Genomic DNA, 15926 nt, shown 5'->3' with positions numbered 1-15926 from the left:
GGCGGCCATTGCGGCTAATCGAAACTTATCGATAAATGCAGTTGCCAACTAACGTAAACTAATCCTGCTAGACTGTCATATCACTCTGTCAAAATATATACGTTGAATTGAATGCATGTTCAAAGCACAGACACTGTCAAATAAACGTCTAGCATATTTAGGCAGCATTAAGTCTATCTTCAGATTAACTGTAACTGTCAAAATATTGCATGAATCATGAATCATACTATTATTTTCATATAATGGGACATAAATTTGACAGTGCTGGCAGCCTTGGGAAAATTACAGTCACAAAAATAAATACATATTAGTAGAAAGATGACATTGATAGAGTGAAGTACAAAATATACAAAAATATCCTCACAGTGTTTAAATAATATACATTTTTGTTGGTTTCACAACACTAAATATCATGAAAACAACTTACAACCCTGCTCAAATATGTGCGACAAAAACGATGTTTTTAACGGTCCCACAGAGCAGTAATTCCTAAATTTCATAAACTTAATTGGATAAGTTAAAAAAAACAAAAATAGTTTAACCTATGTTTGAAAAAACATGAAAATCAGTTAGCCTTTCTATCCGATTTTCATAAATTGAAGTAATGCTGAAACTATTACTGAATTTGAGGAAGAGTAGGAGTAGGAGAACTTGAGTAAATGTACTGTACTTATTTATTTTAGCCCACATTAAACAACACAGTTTTGATCTGAGCAAAGCATACGCCAGCAGTTGTCATATTAGATGACTCCAAAAACAATCTCAGCTGGATTGCCGGCAACCAAATGAATATAAAACATTTGGCATAGCTATGAGAGAGTAGGTTGCATGCAGGGCGTGGCAGGGGGCACGAGAATATATGTATGCATATATGTATATAGTGTATGCACCGAGCTCTTCTGGCGTGCTGAATTCAAGTTGAGTCAGCGCTGACTTCAGGCCGCAAATATTTTAAGCAAATTGATGCCGAGTGTCTAGGAACGAATCTTAATGAATCATCGAAAGGGCGTGGCAACTGCCTTTAAATCGAAGTTAATATTGAATATTGAAAGCACACCGAAGCGGAATTCACATTTAAATAAATATATTTCAAAGTGATCCCGCAGGAAATTTGCATGGTATATGATTTACGTGTCATTTAATCGCTTTGTATCTTAAGGATACATTGCAAATGGTTGCACATATTTTTCATTTTATTCCTTTTGCCGCCCGCTGCTATTTTTTACGTTCATTTTTTATAATTTTTACATTTTTATCTCCTGTGTTCCGCGCAGAACATTAAAAAAATTATTTTAAACGAGGCGTTGAAGCGAATTTATTTTATGACTCATGTGCGGCTTTTTGTATCTTGCAGCAAACAGCTATGCGATTCAGCACAACTGCCACAACGACAACAATAATCACAACAACAATCACAACAACCACAACTGCAACTTAATTGGCGCGCGTGTCAAAGAGGTGAGTTATAGACGAGAAGCAATTGAAAAAATGGCCACAAATCTCGAGAATCGTGTTGCTAAAGATGCTTTGTGTAAAATGTCTGGACGCAATTTGACTGTGGGGCATGCCACAAGTGGCTAAAAACGTTGCCACTTGGCGTCAGGTGTGGGCAAAACGTGTTCGCAGCCAAAACCATAGAAAAGCCTGCTAATTGTTTGTTTTTTATTTTTTCAATTATACCCTGACTTATTGCAAACAAAGGGTATGATAAGACAATAGGAAGGAGGTGTATTTAATTATGATAAACATGCCTGTGTCATAATAATAAATAATAATAAAATGTTATCAAGTGAAAATTGTGGTGAAGCTGTTAAATTCAGAAGGAGCTAAACACTTAACAAAAAGATAAAAATTATCGATTAATTATCGATTGAATAATATAAATATGATGAAGAATGTTCTTGTCATGTGTAACGATATTCTCATAACTGTTATCGATTCTCTTAAAGTCAGAGTTGTGAGAACTTCAGACATATATAAGGCCTATGCATAAAAGTAAATGAGATATATGTAAATCCCATGAGAATTGCAAGGCCAGGCACAGTTCAGGGTCGTACCTCTTGAGCATATGGAGAAAATGTCAATGAAAGTTTAAAATTTATTTTCAACAATTTCTATAACCTATTAAAAAATCTATTTGATATCCGTTTCTTTGATGATATAAATGGTTTTAAGATTTTCTTAGAAATACCCGAGTATTTTAAAATCGGGCGACTCGTCCGCCGTTATTTCCAAGTCAAGAAGCCTTAAATTCACTTTTCTTCTAAGTATTACCTTTCCGTCTTTCTTGTTGTTGCCTGTCTGCGGCTTATTTTATAAATTACGGCGTCCTCACGAAGGGCGGGCAAAGGGCCTTCTGGGCCAGAATGTGGAGGATTACAGCTGTCAGCTGTGTGTGTGTGTGTGTGTGTGTGTGTGCATGTGCGTGTGTATTTGGAGAAGCTACCGACTTCGCAACGTTATAATGCAACGTCGTCGCCCACATTTGCGTGTGATGGGCGTGGTTGGCTTGACTTTGGCCTGGGAAAGGTCAACGTCTGCAGGCGCAGGCATCGCCGGAGGCATCCAATGTCGAATGGGGCACCAAAATTTACATTTAATTAGACATAATTGTAGCAATTTATAGGGCCATTTGTTTTAGACTCTTTGGTACGGGGCAAATGCTTTAAAGTGATTCATTGTAGCGTCATTTTGTGTCGTGATTTTGTAACGAAATTGTAGAAAGTGTCTGGAAATACAAATTTAATTGCATTATAAATTCAATTACACGGCTCTTATCTATATTTGAAATGAACTGTTTGGAGGCCATTTGTATTTCTTGAAAATATTAAATTATCCAATTCGATATTTCATTTTGTTTGATTAACTTTAAAAAAGATATCTATATATTAAGGTTATGTTATTATTGCAACACCCTTTAAATCTAAGATTTTTCCAACTTTCTACTGTAGACATGATGACCATTGGGTTCAGGTTGCTTATATCTTCCATTAGAGGTGTATTCTTCCCAAAGGCCTACTTTGTCCTCTAAGTAGAGAGTAATATTTGTCCATGCACAGAAGCAAGCCCTAGTTGATCTGGCGTGGCGCCCACATCTCCAACTGACAACCCTTAAACCCTCAAAAGTGCTCGACTATGAGGTACCCTGTGCCAAATACACTCTCAGGGCAGAACACTCATATTAGTTCTTATTCATTTTTACTCTCTCGTTTAACAATACTATTCTAATATTTTCTATTATCCTATCATTCGTTGCAATTCCACGTTTATGCTATATATATTTTAGACATTTTAGTTAACTGTCAACTGAAAACGGATCGAGTACAAGTTGATTTCGACCTCGAGTATTGGCTTAGAGCCCATTCACAGCTAGCTGCAGGTCCATTATTTATTAATGCTTGACTCTGATAAACACACACACACCCACACACACACATACGCTCAAGTACATTACTAAAATATCATTAGGATCTATCCTTGCCTGTCTAAAGTAATTTCCTCGCAAAACTATTTCCATTGCTGAACTTGTGGCCTCCGCCAAAGGTAGCCAGCAGCAAAAACAACAACAGTGCCAACAACAACATTGACAACATTTGCTGTGGGCTGAAATGGAGGCACTTTGCACGGTTCGAACCTTCGTCGGGGGCAAAACTTCTCCTCTGCTCATATCAATATTTGGCCGCATTTAATTGCAATTCAATTTGAGTTTTCAATGAAAAAAAAAACTGTGCCAACAACAACAACCCACACGCCGCCCGTTTTCTGCATATGGGAGGCGTGGCACTTTACATGATACAAGAGAAATTTCTGATTCGCTTTTTATTTAATGTATTTTTTTTGTTTTTCCGTTTGCATTTCGATAGTCTCGCTGCTGTAAGCTTGTTGGGCAGTTATCCTTGAAATTTGATTGCGACACGAGGCGGGGCTGCGGGGAACTGGTATATATGGCCAAAGGCGTGGCATGCGGGGGGGGCGGCATGTTTAATATTTGATCACGTGAAATGCGGGGCAACTGCAATATGGCAACTGCTTGTCAATGGCAAATACCAAATGTCGTGTGTTTATTTACGAAGATGTGAGTGTGCGTGTGTGTGTGTGTGTGTGTGTGTGTGCTTGTGAATGCGAGCAGCAGTTATTAGCAGAATATGTTGCATTGCCTGAAGCGGGGCTGATGAGGGGAAAGTGGCTGACATAGAAGAATTTTCAGTGCGTTAGTCGAATTTGTAGCCAGTTTATTGGTTTTGCCAATCTCTCGCAGTTGAAAAAGCCAATTGGTATTTATGCATTTCATTTTGAATTTTGATCAACAGACAACTGAAATCACAACAGCCGTGCTTTGTATGTCGATAATAAGACTCTAGGCTATAGAAAAACGATTGCATTAAATATCTTTTGAAATTTTCGGATTTTAAAGCACCAACTTGTGTTCTTTGGAAGGCCGAGTGAAGTTTTTTTGTTGGTTAATGGAATCTATCGGCATTCCACCCAGCTCAAAAAGAAATATTGATTAATTTCGTACGTTCACTTATAAAATTGATTTAAAAGCCGATGGGATGACAATTTTACACTAATCTATGTAAACTTGAACACTCACGTTACACACAAGTTGTAGGATAAGCCCACATATTTACCAAGATCTTGTATGGATCTTATAAAATCAGTTCGAAGTCGGTTGGACAAGCCACCAATTATTTTCCCTCAATGGTTTCCATGTATATTTCACTCCTGTGGGTGAAATTCTTGGAAAAACTTGCAAAAGCTGGTGAAATGAACCACATGATACATCAATCTTTTCAGTTTTCATAGTCCAGTCTGTGAAATGTTACCCTCTAAGTTCACGATTTGTACAAACTGTATCTGAATCGATTTGTATTGTTTTACACTGCTGTTATCTGATGAATGAGAACTTTAACATTGCTTTACATTTATAATTTATTTCATTTTATTTTTTTCTTATTCACTCCCTCTAAGCTGTTTTGATCAATCATTTCAACATTGATTTATTTGACCTTTGCTGCTTGGCAGCAAAAGTGCAACTACTCGAGAGTTGCCATTCAATATTGCATTACGCTTCCTATGCTCCCTGTATACTTTCCCGTACTCATGCCTTCGCATCAATTTCTTGGACAGCTCCTTCTACTTCATCTAAGTACCTTCTACCTAATAGCAAACATATTTGAGCACTTTTCGTTCAGCCTCCCTATCCAGTCCCTGTCCCGGGGCCGCGCTCCAATGAAAGCTGTTGCCCAACTTGAGCGATTTATTTGCTTTAACATAATGCAGGTCACAGCTCAGTCCCACCCTTTCCCCCGGACAGCCCGCCCACCACAAAAACAAACCTAAAAGTCAATAGCGCAAAATATATAAACCCGAGCAAAACTCGTAAAAAATCATTTCTTATTTATTTGAGCGCTGAGCGCGGAATGAAATATTGTGCAGGCAATGAAATTACATTTTTCCTGTTATTTTTTTTTCTTTTCGTGGGCGTCATTAGCGGTGCAGATGCTGTGGCTTTCAAGAGGGGGGCTTAGAAAAGGCGAGGAGTGTAGCAGATTCCGCCTGTCGATGCAGCGTAAATATTTGCACAAATCTAATGAGCACTTGTGGGTTGCGGTTTGAGGATGTGAAGTATGTGAGAACCTAACGATGACACTTGAAAAGGTTCTCAAAAAAAAAAAAATATCCCAAACAGAAATCAAGCAAGAGTATTCTGGAAGTTACCTCTTGATAAATCTCGTCCTTTAAATAAATATTTATATTTCGATGAAAAACTCTTTGGATAAAAAAGGATAGATCTTTGCGGAACTAGCTTAGATATAAGCAATTGCTTTTGTCTTAAAATATATTTCTTATAATCTACAACATCTATAATAAGATGTGAGGTGAGAAATATCAAATATCGATTTGGTAAAAATAAACCATTCAGATCTGCTGTTTATGAGTCTTAAAGTCCCGAATTATCGAATAAACGATATTTTTTGGTAAAGCAAAAATGTAAATTTAAATAACATTATCCTTTAATGAAGTACGAAAATCGATAATACGACTTTAAGGCGTGTTGCCTCTAAGATCGTCATACTTTATTATATACAACTTTGATATACCCTCTCTAACAATTTCTTATCGCTAAAGGGTATACAAAATGAGAAAGAAACAGAAGGCGACAGACACAGAAATACGAGTATCTTTTATACATTTGCAGTACCAGCTCTCCGAGAAGGCGACCCGCCTTCTACACCAGTTCTGATAAGAAACTCGAGTACTTTGGCTCTGTACCTTGGCCCCGCCCACAGTTCAGCCTGCTTGCCCTTTGGGCCAGAGGCCAAGTCATGTTGGCTCGCTGCGCATTGTTCCATTGGTAATATGAAGTAGCTTCTCTTCTCCCCTCTTGGCCCACACATATCATGCTATCCACCCTATTGCACATGTGTGTTTTCCTTTCGGGCCATGGCCATTGTGTGTTTCAGTTGTGTGTTGCCCCTGTCCCACCGTATCCATAATCTTAGTTATGAGCATTCTGCTTGTTGTCCTTCGCCTGGTTCATCCTGCTGCTGCTGCCTCAATGTGACTACCGTGGAGACTTTCCAGCCAAAAAAAAGCGGGCATGTCAACTTTGTGATGCAAGCATACTGCTCACTTGCAGGTGCAGAATAGATAATAAACATACAACAAAGTCATTAAATATTATAATTAACAAAAATTATGTGTTGTTTTTAATTGAGCTATAAGTTTGCCTTTTAAAGTTAATAGACTACAAATCTTAGCATCATTAGATCCCCTGCAATTGGTGTCAGTGTTGTAAAACGACTAAGTCAAAGATCACACTATATGCAATGTATATATAATATTGTATATAATAATATTGTATCAATTTGAAGAAAAATTTATGTTAGCATTTAATCACAATTATCTAAGCTATGAATAAATGGGATTTATATGGATTCAAATTAATTTTATTGGAGTTATAAAAAATAAATATCTAAAGCCTGATGCCAGCTTGTTTAGCAGTGTTGCAAAACGAATGGTTATTCAATATAATTTCAAACACTGATTTATAGTCGATAAATGTCTAGAGCCAATGACAGCCAATTGACTGCCAGTGTTGTGTAACAAGTAAGATTAAGAGAGATTTTCTTTAAGTACACAAGTTCCGGATCATTCAAAAAAGAAAGGGTGTGCACTATTGATTTGTTTTGCTTTTATTTTTTCAATCCGCTTTCCTGTCTTTACCATAGCCATTGGCGCTCGAATATTGCGTTTGCCAGTCGCGGTTACGAGTCGACTTTACTGATATCCTTTTCTGGAGTCCTTTCGCCTTGTGTTTGTTATTTTTGACCACTGGCACTTCATTATGCGTGTTCATACATTACCAGTTTACGTGTTTTTTTATCGCATTCCGCTGCCTCATCGCTGCCTGCATTATTCTCGCCTGATTAAATTTTGAACTTCGGGGCAGGGTTTCTGAGACGTTTTCTCACGCGCGCACACGCGAGTTTCTCCATTTTGGCCAGCTCCTTTTCTGGCCCTAATTGCATATTTTGGCCTTAAACGTCGCGGTTATTTTGTGCCGAGCTTGTTGTTGTTATATTTGATGCTGAACCTATTAATTGTGCAATTTAATTTGGTGTTGGCCGAGTCAATTTCAAAGGGCCATTTTAGCTGGCCAGTTCACGTTCATCCACCGATGCGTTTCTGTCACTTAAGCCAATGTTCTTTGGAGCCCTTGGTTTTCCTATTGAATCCCGATTTAAGCCACAAACACGTACAAGAACAAAATAAAATTGGCCATGCGAATCCGGTTAAGATATTCGAGCGGCTTGTTGAGCCACAGCTTGTGGCTTCCTTGTGGGTGCCTCAAGATTAATCCTAATGATAGTTATGAATTTGTTCGTAGATGTTTGTGGCAGTTAATACGCAGCAATTTGTTAAGCCTCCGCTTGCTGTTACCCTAAATTGGCAAAGCATTCAAGATATGTTATTAATAAATTACCCTCATTATGTATATTATCCCTATTATTTCGTTTAAATTTCTCTTTAACATTTCTCACAGTTTATGTATGAATACATTGAAATCGAACCCGTTTTTTTTTATTTGCCAGGCCTTGGATTTAGAGAGAGAGAGAGTGAGAGAGAGATAGAGAGATAGAGAGAGAGAGAGAGAACGGATGAGTATTATATATTATAAGCCAAAATACGAATATTTAATTATTTACTCCTAAAGAAAATGTTAATTCCAACTTTAATTAACATTTCAAAAATTCGCATTACTATGAAAGACTTAATTTTTGGAAGTTAAAAAAGTATTGAGGTCTATCATTTACAAATTCATATTTCATTGTAATTTATCAGTATATTTTTAAGCAGCCATATTTCATTTGAGCTCTGTTCAATTCGGTCTCATTTGTATAAAGCCGCCGTCTTTCATATGCTTACAACTTTGAAAGGTCTTCGCCCCGTTGAGTATATAACCTAAAACGATTCTTGGGACCAAAAGCCCAACACTTCAGCTGCCCGCACAGCGGTCTCCTTGCGGCCGCCTGCGAGAACTTATTGAATTTCCCGCCTAATTTACTTGGTTAATATATATATATATATGTATTAAATGTGTATATGTGAATGTATGGAGACTTGTATTCATAAGCGAGCGTTTTGTGCGCTTAACCGCATTGCGTATACGTAACGTAATTTATAACTGCCAGCACACAGCCACACACACCCACACACATACAAACACGCACAGGCGCGTACATGAAGAGGCCGGGAAACTTTTTGAAACACCCTCAAACATTTGAAATGAATGGGCGCCTCTTGAGGCCCCCTTGCCTCAAGCATGTTAGCCCGGTCCCTGCCTGGGGGTAGCTTATTAGTCTTATGTTATTTCTGTTGTTGTTGTTGACGTTGCGGTTCGCGGCTCAAATCCAATTTCGAGTCGTTGTTACCGAAAAACTTTTCGCTCTGTGTTTGAGCAGATGACAAGAACTCAGAGAAATATGGGCACAGAATACGCAGTTCGCGTTTCATGTATTTGACTTTTAATAAAACCAACTTTCGACAAGTCGCGATTCATAACCCAACTTTTCAAATATGATCCGGTTCTGCATGGTAAACACTTATTAAGTGCCTGCGAACATGGTCACCGGCATGGAGCCGCCAACAATTCCATTCCCATGCCCGGCATAAGCCACAGTGGCATTCCTTCCTACCCGCCAAACTCCTTGGCCTCTATACAAGTCAGGCTCAGAATAAAAACTTGTTTTACAGCATTTCTTTTTTTTTTGTATTTTTTGTTTTCGAGTATTTGGCTGAGCCACTCGATATGGCAGAACGTGTCGAAAAGGAGACTCACCAACAGAAGCAATACAAGCAACCAAAAGGTTTTTATGACTGTGCGAATTCGTGATGCCCTTTACAAAACTCAGACTGCTCAGAACTTTAAATACATTGCTCTATATTGCCAGCAATAAATTTTATGAGTTCATAGACTCCACTTTATCCTTTACATTTAACCCATTTTTATGTTATTCTCTTCTATTTTATTATATTATATTACATTGTATTTAGTTTAATATTTTTCAACTTGAGGTGCAATTTTTAAGTGTTGTATAATGCAAAATTATGTTTAAAAAAATGGGTATACACATTTATATTGATATATAGATTACATAAAAAAAAACTTTGCACTTAATTAAAAATGAAATCTCATCCACATACGACCTCTATGCATTTCGCCCTTTCAACTCCCCTTCGTCTTTAGTAGCAAACCATTTTTCAGTATTCGGTTTCAGTTTCATACCCTTGAATATTAAATGCATATTGGCGCGCCGCTGCCCAGTCCTTGAAAAAATAGAATACGGAACGAACACTCCACGAACAAAAGCAAAAACGAAAAAAAGAACAACTTTGGCCCTACTCATATTGGCGTCTGGGATTTTCGGCGGAATATTAAAAAATAAATAAACGCATAAAAAATAATTGAGTACTCAATGTGCTGACTGACCAAAGTTGAAGTACCCTCAAAATACGCATGGTAAATGCATTTCGGTCTTAACTGATTGGAATTGCATGCTGTTGTATTCCTTTATTTGCTTCCGATATTTCCACATTTGCATTGTTAACGTACGAGTAAATCAAGTGGCCTTCATGAGTTTATTCAGTAAGAATTGTAACTTCTGAAAACGTGTTTATCAATTAATTTGTTTTATGCAGCCATGAACGATGCAGTCGATCGTATGGAGTTTCATAATATGCATTGGTAGAGCCCACTTAGATAGATGTATTATCTGAACTGAACAATGAGCAGCAATAGTTGGAATGAAATAATAATATTAGAAACAAAGAATAAACGGCTAAAATAAAATTATTTAAAATGATAATTATTCAATAACTTCTGTGTTTATGTGCACAAGGCACCAGGGCCGAAGATTTAAATTAATTGATAAATTAGAGGCGTAATTGATATAAAACCTTCATTTCATACTGAAATGGCTAGATCAACACTATTGATGGGTCTGTAAATATGGCGGGATATGTGTACTTTCAAAATTGCACGAATGACTCTTGACTTTTCACTTTCACTGTAATTTAGAATATTCAAGGATGGGAACGAGGTAGATCTAGGTTAGCTGATTTGATGTAAAGAAGCTGGCTGGGCTGAGAGGTTAACACTTCAGAGACCCTGGAGTTTGACATAAATATAGCCGAATGCATATTTTTCCACTGTTGTAGACAATTGTGCAACACCGTTAACCCATTTACATCTTGTCCTGTACACCCTGTAAAATATATTAAGTCACCATTAAATACATTCGGTCTAGTTACAAACACTTTACAACACTGTTCCCCAGTTACACATATTTGTACAACTTTAATAATCCGTTTTATTCATTAACAGTAAGCCCTTTACACCCTGTAATATATAAAAACATTTATATTCATTTATCATTAAACACATTCGGTTAACCACACTGTTCCTCTGTTTCACATATTTTTACAACGTGTACTGTTTTATCCACTTACATTGGGCGCTACCCTGAACAAAATATAAAAGTATTTATATCCATTCACCTTTAAACACATTCGGTCTAGTTACAGACACTTTACAACACTGTCGACTGCTGAACACTGAAAGCTATTCTACTTATAAGTGCCATAAAAGTGGCAACCCCGTTATCCTATAGTCAACATGCCGGCCATTTTACATTCGCTGTTGGCACGCTCTTTTGCGACAATGACGCGCACATAATTTAAATTTACATTTTACAAGCATAAACATAATTTTTAATTGCACACAGCGGACGCGCTCAGCTGCAAGGATAATCGAAGGCTAGACGTGCAGCTTGCTGCTGACAATAATTGCGCATACACCACGTGTTTCGCACCCTATTTTTATGTTTTTGTGTTTTGTACATTTGAAATAACTGCCAGCGTCGTTTGCAGGATAATTAGACACAAAACTTAAACAAACACACACTCCCGCACACGGACACACACACACACACACGAACACAGATACAACTGTCATGCATTTGACATTTGTATTGAACTGTTAACTGGTTGCGGTTCTGCTCGACAGGCGGCGCCACATTAGAGAACGAACGTAAAATGTTTTAGCTGCGAGCATTTAATTTAAATTTTACATGAGCCACAGCCACAACAAAACACACACGCAAACAAACAAGCAAACAAACACACTCACACACACACACACACACAGATCTTGAATCTGTGACGCCAATTTCTGCCGAGATTGTGCAAAGATTTCGTGACCCAAAAATTTAATTACTCCTCCTTTTGGTATCAGTCCCCACATTGTCCAGACGCCTTTTGTCACCGCATGGCACTAAAAAATTAAACTTTGCCAATTAATTTAATTCGCATGCTGTTTAATTTTGTCTTTAAGCACACTTCTGCGCCGCAAATGTTTGCCGTGTGCCAACAGAAACTTCAGTCAGATGAAATATTTTAGACATGCGAGTCATAACTTAACTGGAACTTAAAACAAGGTGCGGAAAATTAAGTTTATTGCTTTTGAAATGTGTCTGTTGAGAGTGAAACGAAACTCTTACTCATAACCTTAAGCCACTTATGAATAATATATATATGGGAATATTATTAAGTATACGACTTTTAAATCTACGATATTAATATATTGTTATATGCACATGTTTTCCTTTTTAATCCATGTGCTAAGCACTCTTTTTAATGGGTTCAGCTGGGTCCTTTTTTAAAACTTTATTATGTTCCCGTTTCTTTTATTTTTATTGAATATACATATATACATTCCATTGTTGTAAAGCTTTTTGAAATCAGTTGAGCTTGACGAAAGTCATGGCGAAGTAACCCGACCTTAAATATGGCAATAAAATGTCTTTAATTTTGAAATTCTTGTTAAAAAACTTTTAAAATTTGTAAAAACCAATGTTGTTATAAGAGGCTTAAAATCTGTCAAGAAATATCGGTTTCACCAACAGGGTTAAGAAACAATTGAATTCTGTTGCATAGTGTATTCTAAGTAACTGTGATTAGCTTATCCTTGGCTGATCCAGCTTGATTAGCTAAAGGCTAGGCAAAAGAGATCAAAGATATAATAGAAAGAGATATAGAACTAGAAAGCATAGAATAGTGCAGACTTTAAAAACCGTGCCTAATCTGAAGAGATCCTTACAAAGCCTTTTAAAGTAGCATTTACTGAGAAGTCATCAGAGCACATGTTAACTATTTCTTTTTATTTACCTTCTCTTCAATTACTCTTATATCTCAGTTGACTTCTCGGTTTTCGCTTAATACTTTTTGGAATTTCGTTTTGCAAATCTTTCCACCTACTTTCCTTTTTGCTCTCTTTCAATCTCAATCTCGTTCATTTCCTTTTCTGCACATGCACGTGACCCCAGAGCCCATTTATAGGGCGAAAGTAAATTGCAAACTTTATCAGATTTTTTGCGCTTCTTCTTCATGTTCCTGCACGTTTCCGTTTTCATTATGTCAAATTTCATGACAAAGATTACGACTTTGGGGCAATATATGGCATATAATACGTGCATGATGATATTGTTACGCACTGACATTAATCATTTCTTTAGCTTGTCGCTCAGCTTTATAATTTCGGCAAGGCTTTATAACGCACACAACCCATTCTCTCTCTGTCTCTCTCTCTCTCTCTCTCTCTCTCTCGCTGAGTGTATGTGTGTGTGTGTATGCAGCTACGATTTTTCATACGAAATGATGTCATTAAACAAAGAGCTGTAACGAACCGACGACAATAATGAGCCCGAGCTGCACGGAAACCGACGCATCGGTGCAGGACGAGCAGCAGGCGCTGTAGGATGAGCAAAGCCAACAAAGGGGGCAGCAACAGGAGGTGGCACAAAAATTGTGTGACAAAATCCCAAAACAATTTATATGAACCAAGCGAGACGACACGCTAGCTACAACAACAACAACAACAACAACAGGGGAGACAATTTGGAGCAGAGAAAAGTGACATAAACTTTGTAATACGTAAAGGCCATACTTATACGTACAAATAATGAAGCAACATGTGAAGTTGTTGTTTCAAAACATAAAAATTACCCCTCGAAGCGGGCCCGCAATTTCAGACAGCCTCAAACCCATTGCGAGGGTTGACAAAAGTAAAAGGGAGTAAATATATTCTATATTAAAAACTTTTTATCAGCGCACTAAAATATCTACTTAAATAGCCTTACGGAACGAAGTTGCACGCTAAGACGGGGCTTAGGGAAATTCCATTGGCAGGCGTGGAAAAATCACGGAAGGCGTTCGTATCAAACTTTTTTATTTACCATCCAATCGGAATCAAACTCATTTTGCAAAATCTGTTCAAATTCTTTTGAGCAGTGTTTAACACTTTTTTGAAAATCAATTCATCCTTGGTGGAAAGAAAATCAAAAAATTTTCAAGGATCTTTTCAAAATTTATATACAAAGCCCCAAATAACAATTTGATATATACGTGTTTCAGCGATTTTAAAAATGTCACCTATAAGTGTGATAAATGAGCGAAAAAGCGCTAACCATTCGATCGGCTTGTTGAAAAAATGTATCTGCTACGTTTTTCGCAAATCCACCACTCTTAGACGGAAAATACGGGTCGAAAGGTGAATAACCCAACGTTAGATTCGTTATTCGATGGACTTTAAACATATTTTTAAATAGACATAAAGTTCAATGGTTATGGTACGAGTAAACTTTGGCTTTCCACGGGCGAGAAATGGGAAATTTAAAACAATAAATATATATATTTTAAACCTGAATTTCGTGCAACTCACTCTTTTTGTTGGGTTATTCAGCACTGGACTCGATCAGTATCTTCTGATCTCTAACAAGCGAATGACTATGAGAAGAGAGTATAGTTACAAATGTGTAGATTACATGATATTAACATTGAGGGATATTTACAATGAAGAGAAGAAGGACATAGCATAATACTGTGAGGTATTTAAATGATTCGCCTCGTAGATAGGTCGCAGAGGACAACTCCCTCTAATTAAATCAATCAATTTAAGTATAACGAAATAAAGTATAAGTATAAATTAAGAATGTCATATTTAATAAAGAGTAATATTAAATATTATAGGCAAATTTAAAATAAGGTCAATAGAATGGTATAAATACTTAAAAGTGAGCAGGTTGTCTGTATAGCCATTTTAGGAACCACCCGGTTCTAACGTTAGCCGATTTTGCTTTCAACTCTAGATTTGCAAGCACCTTGCCGTTATAACACATTGGGAATTATAAGCGTCAAGCAACAAAAGGCATCGATGCGAGATGAACTAAAAACATTGCTTTTAATAATATTACGTGTAATTATTATATACCTTTAAAGTATGTGCATATATGTATATATTTTATCAAACCCAAAATATGACCTTTTAAATATATTTAAATATGTGGAAAAAGCTGCAATTGATAATAGATATCATTGCAAATGTTTCATTATGTTGTCATTCTCTTCATTGTATTCACATCAAGTCCAATAATTTCTACAGAAACTCTCGTACATGTTCAGGCCAAAAGCCAAAAAGTTGGCCGAAACGGATGCCTCAAGTTGTATGGCTATAAAAGCGTTGAATGATGACGGCAGCCCATCAGAGGTGTACGGCGAGTGTTTCTTAAGGCTGGGCACACGGCGCATTATGTATGCAAGTCGGCAACGCAAAAACAAACACAGACACACACCCACACACACTCACACACATACCGCTCTACACGTACTTACAGGAGGGCTCAGTCAGGCCCAGTATACAAAATTTGCCCGTTTCCGTTGCGGGGTCTCAACGCAAATCACGAGGCGCAAACATTTAGTTAACCAGCCCTGGCCTGAGCTGGCGGCAGAGTAGAGCGAGGGGTTCTGGTGTGCTGGGGGGAGGCGTAGATGGGTAGGATGTGGGCGCGGTTAGCTCTGACGTTGAATGACGACGAATTTTGAATACGAATTTCATTATACGCAGCACTCAATTATTCAGTAATCTAGTTGCGTCAGGGGAAGGAGGGGCGGGTGATGAACGGGTAGTGGGGCGGACAATGTTGATGGCTAACCCTGCCGCATACCCCACTCCGTACTTAACCCTCACCACATCGCTTAGAAATGTTAACAAAATGTTGCAGTTTCTGCGTCGTACAGCTAATTAACGAGGGTAATTGTTGTTGTTGTTTTTTCTGTGCCGGTTGCTGTTCATGTTGTTGTTGTTGTTGTTATTGTTGCTGTTGCCAATGCAAATCTGTACTTCTATAACACGCAACACAGCGCATAAAACACAAATTGCCGCATTGGTTGGCAACGCGCACGTCACAAATGGCCAATTCTTTTGAATTTTGATGAGCTTTTTGTTCCAGGTTCGAGTTGATTTTCGTTGTTGCTGTTGCTGCCATCGTGTTTGATGTTGTTGTTGTTGTTGTTGTTATGGTTGT

General features: G+C 37.6%; 1 protein-coding gene and 1 long non-coding RNA gene across 2 annotated transcripts in view; one reads left to right on the top strand and one right to left on the bottom strand.

Annotated features, from left to right (window-relative positions):
- The window catches only part of LOC135439811 (SLIT and NTRK-like protein 1), a 49648-nt gene that overhangs the window by 3253 nt on the left and 30469 nt on the right, over nt 1-15926 (top strand). Inside the window, exon 2 of the mRNA XM_064698627.1 lies at nt 1355-1458. The gene's annotated coding sequence lies outside the window, so the exon portion shown is untranslated. The remainder of the gene's footprint in view (nt 1-1354; nt 1459-15926) is intronic.
- Nucleotides 3805-4544, bottom strand: LOC135439856 (uncharacterized). The gene is made up of 2 exons (XR_010438200.1): nt 4422-4544; nt 3805-4362 (listed from the first exon to the last, which is right to left on the bottom strand). It is a non-coding gene; the product is annotated as an uncharacterized LOC135439856 (long non-coding RNA).

This window comes from Drosophila montana, unplaced genomic scaffold (genome assembly GCF_035044405.1).
Source record: "Drosophila montana isolate Dmon_TW-CO22-7 unplaced genomic scaffold, ASM3504440v1 contig_779_1, whole genome shotgun sequence".
Classification (NCBI taxonomy): Eukaryota; Metazoa; Arthropoda; class Insecta; order Diptera; family Drosophilidae; genus Drosophila; species Drosophila montana.
The sequence above is the reverse complement of the archived record's forward strand: the minus strand, read 5'-3'. Positions and strand labels throughout refer to the sequence as shown.